This window comes from Staurois parvus, unplaced genomic scaffold (genome assembly GCF_062004578.1).
Source record: "Staurois parvus isolate SC_StPar_1 unplaced genomic scaffold, SC_StPar_1.0 ptg002277l, whole genome shotgun sequence".
In the NCBI taxonomy this organism is placed as follows: Eukaryota; Metazoa; Chordata; class Amphibia; order Anura; family Ranidae; genus Staurois; species Staurois parvus.
Window position 1 is genome coordinate 214,646 of NW_028320073.1, and position 14,440 is coordinate 229,085.

Below are 14,440 nucleotides of genomic sequence, written 5' to 3' on the forward strand. Positions count from 1 at the left end.
GCCACCTGTCAGTGTCCATCATTGCCTCGTGCCAGTGCACATCAGTGCTACATATCAGTGCCCATCTGAGCTGCTTTTCAGTGTCACCCATCAGTGCCAGTCAGCGCCACCTATCAATGCTAATCAGTGCCACCTATCAGTGCTTCCAATCTGTGCTGCCTATCAGTGCCGCCTATAAGTGCCTGTCAGTGCCGCGTGTCAGTGCCAGGTATTAGTGCTGCCTTTCAGTGCCCATCAGTGATGCCTGTCAATGCCCATCAGTGCCACCTACCAGTGCTTCCTCATTAGTGCCACCTATCAGTGCCCATCAGTGCAGCCTCATTAGCGCACATCAGTGAAGGAGAAAAATCACTTATTTACAACATTTTATAACAAAAACTAAGAAAAAACATTTTTTTTTCAAAATTTTCAGTGGTTTTTGGTTTGTTTAAGAAAAAATAAAAAACCCTGAGGTGATTAAATACCACCAAAATAAAGCTCTATCTGTCACAAAAAAATAATAAAAATGTCATATGGGTACAGTGTTGCATGACCGCACAATTGTCATTCAAAGTGCAACAGCGCTGAAAGCTGGAAATTGGCCTGGGCAGGAAAGGGGTAGAAGTGCCCGGTAGGCAGGAAGGGGGTAGAAGTGCCCGGTAGGCAGAAAGGGGGTAGAAGTGCCCGGTAGGCAGGAAGGGGGTAGAAGTGTCTTGTAGGTGAGGGGTTAATATTTATTTGGGACATTATTTATAGAGATGAGCGAAGAAATGAAAAATTTGATTCGACTGATTCGGCGAATTCGTGGACAATATTCGATTCGAGTCGAATAAATTCGCTGTGAATTTAACTTAAAAAAGGGTGTTTCTAGGCTTCAGAGAGACTTAATATTAGTGCAGAACACTGTACCTTTAATTTAAATGCCCTTGGAGTCTGCTGGGGAAGAGAAATAATACTGTCACTCAGTATGACATGCAGATGAGTGCCGTCGATCTTAGAATCACCGCACACTTCACTCATTTGGCCAGTCACGGGGCCAAAACCAGTGTTTGGAGCCACAGTGTGGCGGTGGAGGCAGCAGCAATGGGAGGCCATACAGCAACCTATGACAAAATGGAAACTAGCAGGAGTGTGAGGAGACCTGAAAGTGGCACATGGCAGAGTGGGAGCAATGGGAGGCGGTACAAGGACCCATGTCACACTGTGGACCCAGCAGCAGCGTGACGAGGCGGTACGGGGGCCCATGGCAGATTTGGGGCCTGGCAGCACCTATGGGAGGCCCGTAATCTGCCAGCACCCTATGACAAAAAATGGAACACACCAGCAGTGTGTGAGGAGACCTGAAAGTGGCACATGGCAGAGTGTGGCGATGGAGACAGCAGCAATGGGAGGCCATACAGGGACCCATGAGAGACTCTGGACCTGGCAGCAGCATGAGGAGGCGGTATAGGGGCCCATGGCAGATTAGGGGCCTGGCAGCAGCTATAGGAGGCCCGTAATCTGCCAGCACCCTATGACAAAAAATTGAACACACCAGCAGTGTGTGAGGAGACCTGAAAGTGGCACATGGCAGAGTGTGGCGATGGAGACAGCAGCAATGGGAGGCCGTACAGGGACCCATGAGAGACTCTGGACCTGGCAGCAGCATGAGGAGGCGGTATAGGGGCCCATGGCAGATTAGGGGCCTGGCAGCAGCTATGGGAGGCCCGTAATCTGCCAGCACCCTATGTCAAAAAATTGAACACACCAGCAGTGTGAGGAGACCTGAAAGTGGCACATGTTTGAGGCATGATTCATGGCGGATTTAGTCAGTTGTGTCAGGAACTGGTGGTTTGAAATCCAGACTAATCCACGCCTGATTCATTTTCACAAACGTGAGTCTCTCCACACTTTGGGTGGACAGTCGTGTCCTCCGCGGAGTTGCAATACCTCCTGCCGCACTAAACACGCCCTCCGATGCCACGCTACTGGCCGGGCATGACAGCCTTTCAAGGGCAAATTCAGCTAGTTGGGGCCAAAGGTCAAGTTTCGTTGCCCAGTAGTCAAGGGGATTGTCTACCTCGGTTGGCAGGGTGCTGTCCAAGTAGGCCTAAGCCTGTTGTTTGAGGTCCTGCTCCAGGTCCACCTGATGCTGCTGCTGCTGCGGCTGGTTAGTAGTTTCCTCACTGCGCTGGTGAAGAAAGCTACTCATCATCGACTGCAGACTGAGGCAGCCGCTGCTGGTGGAGCTGCCACTGCTCCTACCACCCCACCCCTCCCCTGCTGCCATGGCAGCGGAACGCGAGCGCACAGGGCCCACAGTGTCTGAGGATGGACGTTGGCGCAGAAAGGCAGAGACCAGCTGACTACATAGGTGGTTTTTATAGTACGTTATTTTGGCCTCCCTCTCAGCAGGTGTGAAAAAGGCCACCATTTTTGAACGGTAGCGAGGGTCCAACAAGGTGGACAGCCAAAAGTCATCCCTCTGTCTGATGGTTATTATTCGGCTGTCGCTACGCAAGCAAGCGAGCATGCTATGGGCCATTTGTGCCAAGGAATGCGAGGGACTCCCTGCCTCCATCTCCACAGCATACTGCCACGGTGCGTCTGGGTCCTTTGTCTCCTCCTCCTCCTCCTCTACCAGATGCTCCTGCTCCTCCACTCCTGTCCGCTGAGTGGAAAAACCACCCATTTCACTCAATAATTCCTGAGCACCAATGTCCTCCTCTACCTCCTCCTCTTCTTCCTGTCCTGCCCCCACAGGGGTCATGTGGCGTTGAGATCTGTGCGCCACGTCTACCGCACCCTGACCAGCCATTGTTAACAGCATTTGTTCCAGGACGTGCAACAGAGGAATGACGTCGTTCATCCCATAGTCCTGCCGACTCACGAATAGCGTGGCCTCCTCAAAGGGCCTGAGCAAGCGCAGGTGTCACGCATGAGCTGCCAATGGCTGACATCTAAGTTACACAGGGAGTACCTTTATCCGCTTTTAACATCAGGAAATCTGTGATGGCCTTTCGCTGTTCGTAAAGGCGGTCTAACATATGTAGGGTTGAATTCCACCTTGTTGCAACGTCACAGCATGAGGAGTCGGTACGGGGGCCCATGGCAGATTACGTGCCTGGCAGCAGCAATGGGAGGCCCGTAATCTGCCAGCACCCTATGTCAAAAAATTGAACACACCAGCAGTGTGAGGAGACCTGAAAGTGGCACATGGCAGAGTGTGGCTATGGAGACAGCAGCAATGGGAGGCCGTACAGGGACCCATGACACACTCTGGACTTGGCAGCAGCATGAGGAGGCGGTATAGGGGCCCATGGCAGATTAGGGGCCTGGCAGCAGCTATGGGAGGCCCGTAATCTGCCAGCACCCTATGACAAAAAATTGAACACACCAGCAGTGTGAGGAGACCTGAAAGTGGAACATGGCATGAGAGACTCTGGACCTGGCAGCAGCATGAGGAGGCGGTATAGGGGCCCATGGCAGATTAGGGGCCTGGCAGCAGCTATGGGAGGCCCGTAATTTGCCAGCACCCTATGTCAAAAAATTGAACACACCAGCAGTGTGTGAGGAGACCTGAAAGTGGCACATGGCAGAGTGTGGCGATGGAGACAGCAGCAATGGGAGGCCGTACAGGGACCCATGAGAGACTCTGGACCTGGCAGCAGCATGAGGAGGCGGTATATAGGGGCCCATGGCAGATTAGGGGCCTGGCAGCAGCTATGGGAGGCCCGTAATCTGCCAGCACCCTATGTCAAAAAATTCAACACACCAGCAGTGTGTGAGGAGACCTGAAAGTGGCACATGGCAGAGTGTGGCGATGGAGACAGCAGCAATGGGAGGCCGTACAGGGACCCATGAGAGACTCTGGACTTGGCAGCAGCATGAGGAGGCGGTATATAGGGGCCCATGGCAGATTAGGGGCCTGGCAGCAGCTATGGGAGGCCCGTAATCTGCCAGCACCCTATGTCAAAAAATTGAACACACCAGCAGTGTGAGGAGACCTGAAAGTGGCACATGGCAGAGTGTGGCGATGGAGACAGCAGCAATGGGAGGCCGTACAGGGACCCATGAGAGACTCTGGACTTGGCAGCAGCATGAGGAGGCGGTATATAGGGGCCCATGGCAGATTAGGGGCCTGACAGCAGCTATAGGAGGCCCGTAATCTGCCAGCACCCTATGTCAACAAATTCAACACACCAGCAGTGTGTGAGGAGACCTGAAAGTGGCACATGGCAGAGTGTGGCGATGGAGACAGCAGCAATGGGAGGCCGTACAGGGACCCATGAGAGACTCTGGACCTGGCAGCAGCATGAGGAGGCGGTATATAGGGGCCCGGGGCAGATTAGGGGCCTGGCAGCAGCTATAGGAGGCTCGTAATCTGCCAGCACCCTATGTCAAAAAATTCAACACACCAGCAGTGTGAGGAGACCTGAAAGTGGCACATGGCAGAGTGTGGCGATGGAGACAGCAGCAATGGGAGGCCGTACAGGGACCCATGAGAGACTCTGGACCTGGCAGCAGCTTGAGGAGGCGGTACAGGGGCCCATGGCAGATTAGGGGCCTGGCAGCAGCTATGGGAGGCCCATAATCTGCCAGCACCCTATGTCAAAAAATTGAACACACCAGCAGTGTGAGGAGACCTGAAAGTGGCACATGGCAGAGTGTGGCGATGGAGACAGCAGCAATGGGAGGCCGTACAGGGACCCATGAGAGACTCTGGACCTGGCAGCAGCATGAGGAGGCGGTATATAGGGGCCTGTGGCAGATTAGGGGCCTGGCAGCAGCTATAGGAGGCCCGTAATCTGCCAGCACCCTATGTCAAAAAATTCAACACACCAGCAGTGTGAGGAGACCTGAAAGTGGCACATGGCAGAGTGTGGCGATGGAGACAGCAGCAATGGGAGGCCGTACAGGGACCCATGAGAGACTCTGGACTTGGCAGCAGCATGAGGAGGCGGTATATAGGGGCCCATGGCAGATTAGGGGCCTGGCAGCAGCTATAGGAGGCCCGTAATCTGCCAGCACCCTATGTCAAAAAATTCAACACACCAGCAGTGTGTGAGGAGACCTGAAAGTGGCACATGGCAGAGTGTGGCGATGGAGACAGCAGCAATGGGAGGCCGTACAGGGACCCATGAGAGACTCTGGACTTGGCAGCAGCATGAGGAGGCGGTATATAGGGGCCCATGGCAGATTAGGGGCCTGGCAGCAGCTATAGGAGGCCCATAATCTGCCAGCACCCTATGTCAAAAAATTCAACACATCAGCAGTGTGTGAGGAGACCTGAAAGTGGCACATGTTTGAGGCATGATTCATGGCGGATTTAGTCAGTTGTGTCAGGAACTGGTGGTTTGAAATCCAGACTAATCCACGCCTGATTCATTTTCACAAACGTGAGTCTCTCCACACTTTGGGTGGACAGTCGTGTCCTCCGCGGAGTTACAATACCTCCTGCCGCACTAAACACGCGCTCCGATGCCACGCTACTGGCCGGGCATGACAGCCTTTCAAGGGCAAATTCAGCTAGTTGGGGCCAAAGGTCAAGTTTCGTTGCCCAGTAGTCAAGGGGATTGTCTACCTCGGTTGGCAGGGTGCTGTCCAAGTAGGCCCAAGCCTGTTGTTTGAGGTCCTGCTCCAGGTCCACCTGATGCTGCTGCTGCTGCTGCGGCTGGTTAGTAGTTTCCTCACTGCGCTGGTGAAGAAAGCTACTCATCATCGACTGCAGACTGAGGCAGCCGCTGCTGGTGGAGCTGCCACTGCTCCTACCACCCCACCCCTCCTTTGCTGCCATGGCAGCGGAACGCGAGCGCACAGGGCCCACAGTGTCTGAGGATGGACGTTGGCGCACAAAGGCAGAGACCAACTGACTACATAGGTGGTTTTTATAGTACGTTATTTTGGCCTCCCTCTCAGCAGGTGTGAAAAAGGCCACCATTTTTGAACGGTAGCGAGGGTCCAACAAGGTGGACAGCCAAAAGTCATCCCTCTGTCTGATGGTTCTTATTCGGCTGTCGCTACGCAAGCAACCGAGCATGCTATGGGCCATTTGTGCCAAGGAATGCGAGGGACTCCCTGACTCCATCTCCACAGCATACTGCCACGGTGCGTCTGGGTCCTCTGTCTCCTCCTCCTCTACCAGATGCTCCTGCTCCTCCACTCCTGTCCGCTGAGTGGAAAAACCACCCATTTCACTCAATAATTCCTGAGCACCAATGTCCTCCTCTACCTCCTCCTCTTCTTCCTGTCCTGCCCCCACAGGGTTCATGTGGCGTTGAGATCTGTGCGCCACGTCTACCGCACCCTGACCAGCCATTGTTAACAGCATTTGTTCCAGGACGTGCAACAGAGGAATGACGTCGTTCATCCCATAGTCCTGCCGACTCACGAATAGCGTGGCCTCCTCAAAGGGCCTGAGCAAGCGGCAGGTGTCACGCATGAGCTGCCAATGGCTGACATCGAAGTTACACAGGGGAGTACCTTTATCCGCTTGTAACATCAGGAAATCGGTGATGGCCTTTCGCTGTTCGTAAAGGCGGTCTACCATGTGTAGGGTTGAATTCCACCTTGTTGCAACGTCGCAGATCAGGCGATGCTGTGGAATTCCGTTCTGCCGCTGCAGCTCAAGGAGGGTGTGCTTTGCGGTGTAGGAATGGCTGAAATGCATGCAAGGTTTACGTGACATTTTAAGGATGTCTTGCAGTGGGATGGTGGATTTTAGGAACCGCTTGACAACCAGATTGAACACGTGAGCCATGCATGGCGCATGGCACAACCTTCCTTGACGCAGAGCAGACACCATGTTCTTTTTGTTGTCGGTCAACATGGTTCCGATTTTCAGTTTGCGCGGAGACAGCCATCTGTCGATTTCTCTGTTCATTACACTGAGAAGTTCCTCCCCTGTGTGACTACGTTCGCCTGGACCTGGCAGCAGCATGAGGAGGCGCTATAGGGGCCCATGGCAGATTAGGGGCCTGGCAGCAGCTATGGGAGGCCCGTAATCTGCCAGCACCCTATGTCAAAAAAATTGAACACACCAGCAGTGTGTGAGGAGACCTGAAAGTGGCACATGGCAGAGTGTGGCGATGGAGACAGCAGCAATGGGAGGCCGTACAGGGACCCATGAGAGACTCTGGACTTCGCAGCAGCATGAGGAGGCGGTATAGGGGCCCATGGCAGATTAGGGGCCTGGCAGCAGCTATGTGAGGCCCGTAATCTGCCAGCACCCTATGACAAAAAATGTAACACACCAGCAGTGTGAGGAGACCTGAAAGTGGCACATGGCAGAGTGTGGCGATGGAGACAGCAGCAATGGGAGGCCGTACAGGGACCCATGAGAGACTGTGGACCTGGCAGCAGCATGAGGAGGCGGTATAGGGGCCCATGGCAGATTAGGGGCCTGGCAGCAGCTGTGGGAGGCCCGTTATCTGCCAGCACCCTATGACAAAAAATTGAACACACCAGCAGTGTGAGGAGACCTGAAAGTGGCACATGGCATGAGAGACTCTGGACCTGGCAGCAGCATGAGGAGGCGGTATAGGGGCCCATGGCAGATTAGGGGCCTGGCAGCAGCTATGGGAGGCCCGTAATCTGCCAGCACCCTATGTCAAAAAAATTGAACACACCAGCAGTGTGTGAGGAGACCTGAAAGTGGCACATGGCATGAGACACTGTGGACCTGGCAGCAGCATGAGGAGGCGGTACAGGGGCCCATGGCAGATTAGGGGCCTGGCAGCAGCTATGGGAGGCCCGTAATCTGCCAGCACCCTATGACAAAAAATGGAACACACCAGCAGTGTGTGAGGAGACCTGAAAGTGGCACATGGCAGAGTGTGGCGATGGAGACAACCCACCGACTGTTTTGCTCGCTGCCAAGCTGCCACCCTCTTCTCCTGATGATGCGGAAGCAATAGCCTGATGACGACGAGGCTGCCAAGTGCGATCAGCCTCATCATCATCAATTAGGGTCTCCGCCTCACTACTAGCCCCCTCGGCTGCGTGTGGGTCAGGAGACAGACCTGTCTCTAGACCGGCTACCGAGCCACTCTCCTCGCCACTACTTCTTCGCCTGGCTGCTGAAGAGGCGGATGTCTCCCCCCGTTCCTGACCGCCCTCTGTTAGCTCTTCCTCACTGTACTGGATGACACCGGGAGCACTGGCCTCTGGCTGCGAATAGTGCTGCCTCGACCCCTTCCTCTGCTGCCACGTCTGCTCGCTCCTAAAACATTGCCTCCTCTGCCACTCCTCTGCATGTTGTCTGACATACTCTTTAATTCAACGATTCTGTGTCCCTGAGTAACAATTCTGTGTCTGTCCCTGAGTAACAATTCTGTGTCCCTGAGTAACGTTTCTGTGGCCCTAAGTAACAGTTCTGTGTCCCTCAGTAACAATTCTGTGTCTGTCCCTGAGTAACAATTCTGTGTCTGTCCCTGAGTAACAATTCTGTGTCCCTCAGTAACAATTCTGTTTCCCTGAGTAACAATTCTGTGTCCCTCAGTAACAATTCTGTATCCCTCAGTAACAATTCTGTGTCCCTGAGTAACAATTCTGTGTCTGTCCCTGAGTAAGAATTCTGTGTCTGTCCCTGATTAACAATTCTGTGTCCCTGAGTAACGTTTCTGTGGCCCTAAGTAACAATTCTGTGTCCCTCAGTAACAATTCTGTGTCCCTCAGTAACAATTCTGTGTCCCTCAGTAACAATTCTGTGTCTGTCCCTGAGTAACAATTCTGTGTCTGTCCCTGAGTAACAATTCTGTGTCCCTGAGTAACGTTTCTGTGGCCCTAAGTAACAGTTCTGTGGCCCTCAGTAACAATTCTGTGGCCCTGAGTAACAATTCTGTGTCTGTCCCTGAGTAACAATTCTGTGGCCCTAAGTAACGGTTCTGTGGCCCTCAGTAACAATTCTGTGTCCCTGAGTAACAATTCTGTGGCCCTAAGTAACGGTTCTGTGGCCCTCAGTAACAATTCTGTGTCCCTCAGTAACAATTCTGTGGCCCTAAGTAACGGTTCTGTGGCCCTCAGTAACAATTCTGTGGCCCTCAGTAACAATTCTGTGTCCCTCAGTAACAATTCTGTGGCCCTAAGTAACAGTTCTGTGGCCCTCAGTAACAATTCTGTCTCCCTGAGTAACGTTTCTGTGGCCCTAAGTAACGGTTCTGTGGCCCTCAGTAACAATTCTGTGGCCCTCAGTAACAATTCTGTGTCTGTCCCTGAGTAACAATTCTGTGGCCCTAAGTAACGGTTCTGTGGCCCTCAGTAACAATTCTGTGTCCCTCAGTAACGGTTCTGTGGCCCTAAGTAACGGTTCTGTGGCCCTCAGTAACAATTCTGTGTCCCTCAGTAACAATTCTGTGTCTGTCCCTGAGTAACAATTCTTTGGCCCTAAGTAACGGTTCTGTGGCCCTCAGTAACAATTCTGTGTCCCTGTGTAACAATTCTGTGTCTGTGCGAGTAACAATTCTGTGGCCCTAAGTAACGGTTCTGTGGCCCTCAGTAACAATTCTGTGTCCCTGAGTAACAATTCTGTGTCTGTGCGAGTAACAATTCTGTGGCCCTAAGTAACAGTTCTGTGGCCCCCAGTAACAGTTCTGTGTCCCTGAGTAACAATTCTGTGTCTGTGCGAGTAACAATTCTGTGGCCCTAAGTAACAGTTCTGTGGCCCTCAGTAACAATTCTGTGTCCCTGAGTAACAATTCTGTGGCCCTAAGTAACGGTTCTGTGGCCCTCAGTAACAATTCTGTGTCTGTGCGAGTAACAATTCTGTGGCCCTCAGTAACAATTCTGTGTCCCTGAGTAACAATTCTGTGTCTGTGCGAGTAACAATTCTGTGGCCCTAAGTAACAGTTCTGTGGCCCTCAGTAACAATTCTGTGTCTGTCCCTGAGTAACAATTCTGTGGCCCTAACTAAAGTTTCTGTGGCCCTAAGTAACAGTTCTGTTGCCCTCAGTAACAATTCTGTGTCTGTCCCTGAGTAACAATTCTGGGGCCCTAACTAAAGTTTCTGTGGCCCTAAGTAACAGTTCTGTGGCCCTCAGTAACAATTCTGTTTCTGTCCCTGAGTAACAATTCTGTGGCCCTAACTAAAGTTTCTGTGGCCCTAAGTAACAATTCTCTGGCACTCAGTAACAATTCTGTCTGTCCCTGAGTAACAATTCTGTGGCCCTAATAACGTTTCTGTGGCCCTAAGTAACAGTTCTGTGGCCCTCAGTAACAATTCTCTGTCTGTCCCTGAGTAAGAATTCTGTGGCCCTAATAACGTTTCTGTGGCCCTAAGTAACAGTTCTGTGGCCCTCAGTAACAATTCTGTCTGTCCCTGAGTAACAATTCTGTGGCCCTAACTAGCGTTTCTTTGTCCCTAAGTAACGATTCTGTGGCCCTCATTAACAATTCTGTATCCCTGAGTAATGGTTCTCTGTCCCTAAGTAACGTTTCTCTGTCCCCAAGTATCGTTTCTGTGGCCCTAACTCTGTCCCTAATACAGAGCGGTCTGCCTCTGTTCAATGACTGCAGGCAAATGAAGAATTCCAAAATGGCCGCTATTTATAGCTCGACCATTACACAGTGCTGGCTGGCTGGCTGCTGATTGGCTGATGCGATCACATGTCATTGAGGAATGCATTATGGGTCAGCGCGCCTTGTCTGCGCGCCTTCCCAGACATCCCCGCTCCGTCGCCGCACACGTCCGCCGCCATTTTCGGAAAAATTTCGATTCGCGCGTCCGAAGTAGGCTATTTTTCGGATTCGGCGCGAATCGAAATTTTTCCGATATTCGACTCGAATTCCACTTCGGCTACTTCGATTCGCTCATCTCTAATTATTTACATCATTAATCTAGTTTTATGGAATTCACAATTGATTCTTCTATTTCTTTCCTTGTATGCAGCTGAATGGAGGTTCTACTAGATTTCTTTTATGTAGAAGATTGTCAGCACCTCATTGAATATATATTGTTACCGGGTATAATCCCTACTACACCATTGGTCTGGGGAAATATTATACAGCCAGTGTTTAAAATAGAGATTCCTTCATCTATAGGGCGCGGCACCCATTTCTAATTGTAACACGTCACCACACATGCAGACGAGAATGTGATTGGGAGCCAGCAAACTTTTTCATAATGAAAATCAACATCTCCGTGGCTCACAAGTCATTTTATATTCATTTTTCCTGCTAAAAATAACACTGACACTGTACTAATGGCACTAGGCAGCAAGAGATTGACATCTGGGGGGGCGATCAAAGGGTTAACTGTGTGCTTTTTCTCTATGTCCTGTGTCTGTGTGCTTCACTGTAATCACACTGCTTTGCATGGCTGTGCTGTTCTCAGCCATCCAAAGCAGTGTGCACGATCCGACAGGGAGGAGAAATGTTTTGTTTACAAACAGTTCTCCTCGTCGGAGATCCTCGGCAAACACCGGGCACCGGTGAGTGATAACCGACCCGCACCTGGTGATTGACAGCCACGACCACCAATGGCGGCACTTGTAGGGCGCGTACACACCTCTCGTGCGCCCCCTACCACAAATACAATATCACGTGTGTGTGTGTGATTTTGCACACCCGTGTCGCCCTGTAGCAGTATTTCAGCTATGGGGCGGTCGGGAAGCTGTTAATAATGAAACTAATATTTATAATGATAATAATCCCAATAATAATGGTAATAATAGTATTAAGAATGGAAATAATCATTTTTTATTTGTTTTATTTATAGGTGCGCAACAAATTCAATAAATCGTAATCTTCTCATCCATCAACCAATCACATGGTACACATAGTACAGGACCTCTACCGCCATGTCATTGGTTATAATGTATGCGGAATCTGCGTTTTGTTGTATTTGCTTCTCACCTACAAATAAAAAAAAAATCAATTTCTAATCCTATTATTGCCATTATTATTCGGATGATTCTCATTATAAATATTATTTCTATTATTAATATTATCACGCCAATACTAAGGAGGCGAAGCAGCCATCTTGGATATTGCGTTGGCTGGGAATCGAACCCAAGTCAGCTGCTTGGAAAGCGGCTATGCTAACCACTACACCACCAACACGAGGTTGCATGTTTTTAGAGTGTGGGAGGAAACCGGAGTACCCGGAGGAAACCCACGCAGGCACAGGGAGAACATGCAAACTCCATGCAGATAGGGTCCTGGTCAGGATTTGAACCAAGGACCCCAGTGCTGCAAGGCTAACCAATAAGCCTCTGTGCTGCCCATGTGTGGCCTCTGATGTATAAGGCCCGCCCCGCGGAGCGGGGTAAATCAGTGATGTCCAGTAGAGATTAGAGATGATGTCTTCAGCTGTACATTATTGGCTGGACGGGTTCGGGGATGTCGTCCATCTTATTTCCCACATGAGTGTCCTGTCTGTGAACATGAGGAGAACTCTTTGTGTGAGATGTTGGTCTGTGGAGCGGCCATGTGAAGAACGCTTCGTGCTCATGTCTTCTGATGGTGAAGGTCTCCTCTGTGCCCCCAACCTGACCCTTAGACAACCTCATATAGGACGTCACTGGTAGTCAGAGTTCTCATTGGCCCCAGCAGAAAAGGCCTCAAGCTGGGATGACTCCTCCCACTTCTGAAGCCAAGAAGCGTTCCTGTCGTTTCTCTGAGACTTCAACCTCCAAGGCCAGACTTAAGCCAGGGGCCCAGTTCAGTCACAATCCTGGGGCCCCTAATACCCCAAACCTACAAATTCTATTAAACATCCTAGGGGGAAGCCGCCATTTCCCAAAGTAGAGGGACATCTGTTGGCCTTTGGGGTCACCTGTTCAGGGTCAGCAAACATCTCAGATGCTCCGGTAAGAAACGTGGTGTCCAGAGGCTACAGGCTGGAGTTCCACTCCCTGCCCCCACCACGCTTCGTGTTGCCTTTGTCCCCGCATAGACTACTGGTCCTCCATGCTGCTCCTGCACATCTTTTTGTTCTTTTTTTTTATTTCATGGCTTTCAAACTAACTGCACCCGTGCAGCTTAGTACAGAATTTCATCAATGTCAGGATGACTGAACTCCCACGCCTGCGCGAGATTGAAGTCACCTTGGCCCAGCCAATTAAAATGGCTGGAGATTAGTACCCAAGAGCCGCCTGGCTGAAGATGTCAGTGGCTGGTGGGGAGCTCCGGTACACCTCAGCACTGGAGCCAAGAAAAGAACAGTTCTGCTTTAAGACCAATGGTGGACCTTTTTGGTTGGTCTTCGCTTCTTCCGTCGCTGCAATAAATCCCGTAGGATAAAACGGGCGGTATCGCTAGGAATTGCTCCTCTGGATTGGACACTGGGATGGACAGTCATGGTTGTCCATTCTCGCCTATTGCCAGAACTCGATCGTAGGATCATGTCTTTTGTTGGAAAGACGCCAGAAGTCGTTGATGGTAAAGTGTTATCTAATGCTGGAAAGAGTAAACCTCTTGTTGATGTGCTGGAAGGGTGACCACGGATGGGATCCCTGGGAGGTGCGACGCTGGGAATGGGAACGTCAGTATGATCCATATGGCTGTCCATATTTTCATTTTTTGGTGGGATGGTGTCACTCTCTGGTGGATTGAGCTCGCGGTGCCTGAACCCCTTGGTTGGCCTGCGCCTTTTCATTTGCCGGCATAAATCCTTTAGGCGAGCGCAGATGGGATCCGTAGTAGGTGCGACGCTGGGAATGGGAGAGTCAATCTTGTCCATAGCGTTGTCTGCATTTTCCCCTTTTGGTGGAATGATGACACTCTGTGGGATAATTTCTGTCTTCCGTGGGGTCTCCTCTTTGTGCTTGACCACCATTTTTGGCATGCGGTTCTTCATTTGCCGGCATAGGTGAACACTGAGGGAATCCCGAGGTGTGATGCTGCCAATGGGAATGTCGGTATCATCCGTAGCGTTGTCCGCATTTTCAATTGTTGGTGGGAAGGTGTCATTACTTTCTGGTAGAATGATGTCACTCTGTGGGCTGATGTTGCTACTCTACTGACCCAAGGAGATCTCCCCATTGTACCAACAGCAGAAAATTTTCCGGGTTTTTACTCCAACCGTTTCCTTGTTCTAAAGCCTCAAGGAGGACATAGGCTGCATTTACTGGGGGGATTAGGGGGCATACAGGGGATTCCTGGGGCTGGGATCACTGTGAATAGTGGGGGGTTGGCATTGCTGAAATTTCGCACTGAGCTGTGCGGGTGCAGCTTAGTGTACTGTGGTGGATAGGCAGGTAAGACACACATCACTCCACAATTGGGATGCCATTGTGATGGTGACCGTCTCTTTGGTGCCTCTTGAGACATCTCCATAAAGGACGTCACTGGCAGGAAGGGTTCTCATTGGCCCCAGCAGAAAAGGCCTCAAGCTGGAAAGACTCCTTCCACTTCTGAAGCCAATCAGAGTTCCTTTCTTTTCTCCCAGGCTTAGGCCTCTAAGGCCAAACCTAGGCCAGGGGCCCAGTTCAGTCACAAGCCTGGGGCCCCTAATCCCCAAACCTTCAGACTAGTCCTATTAAAC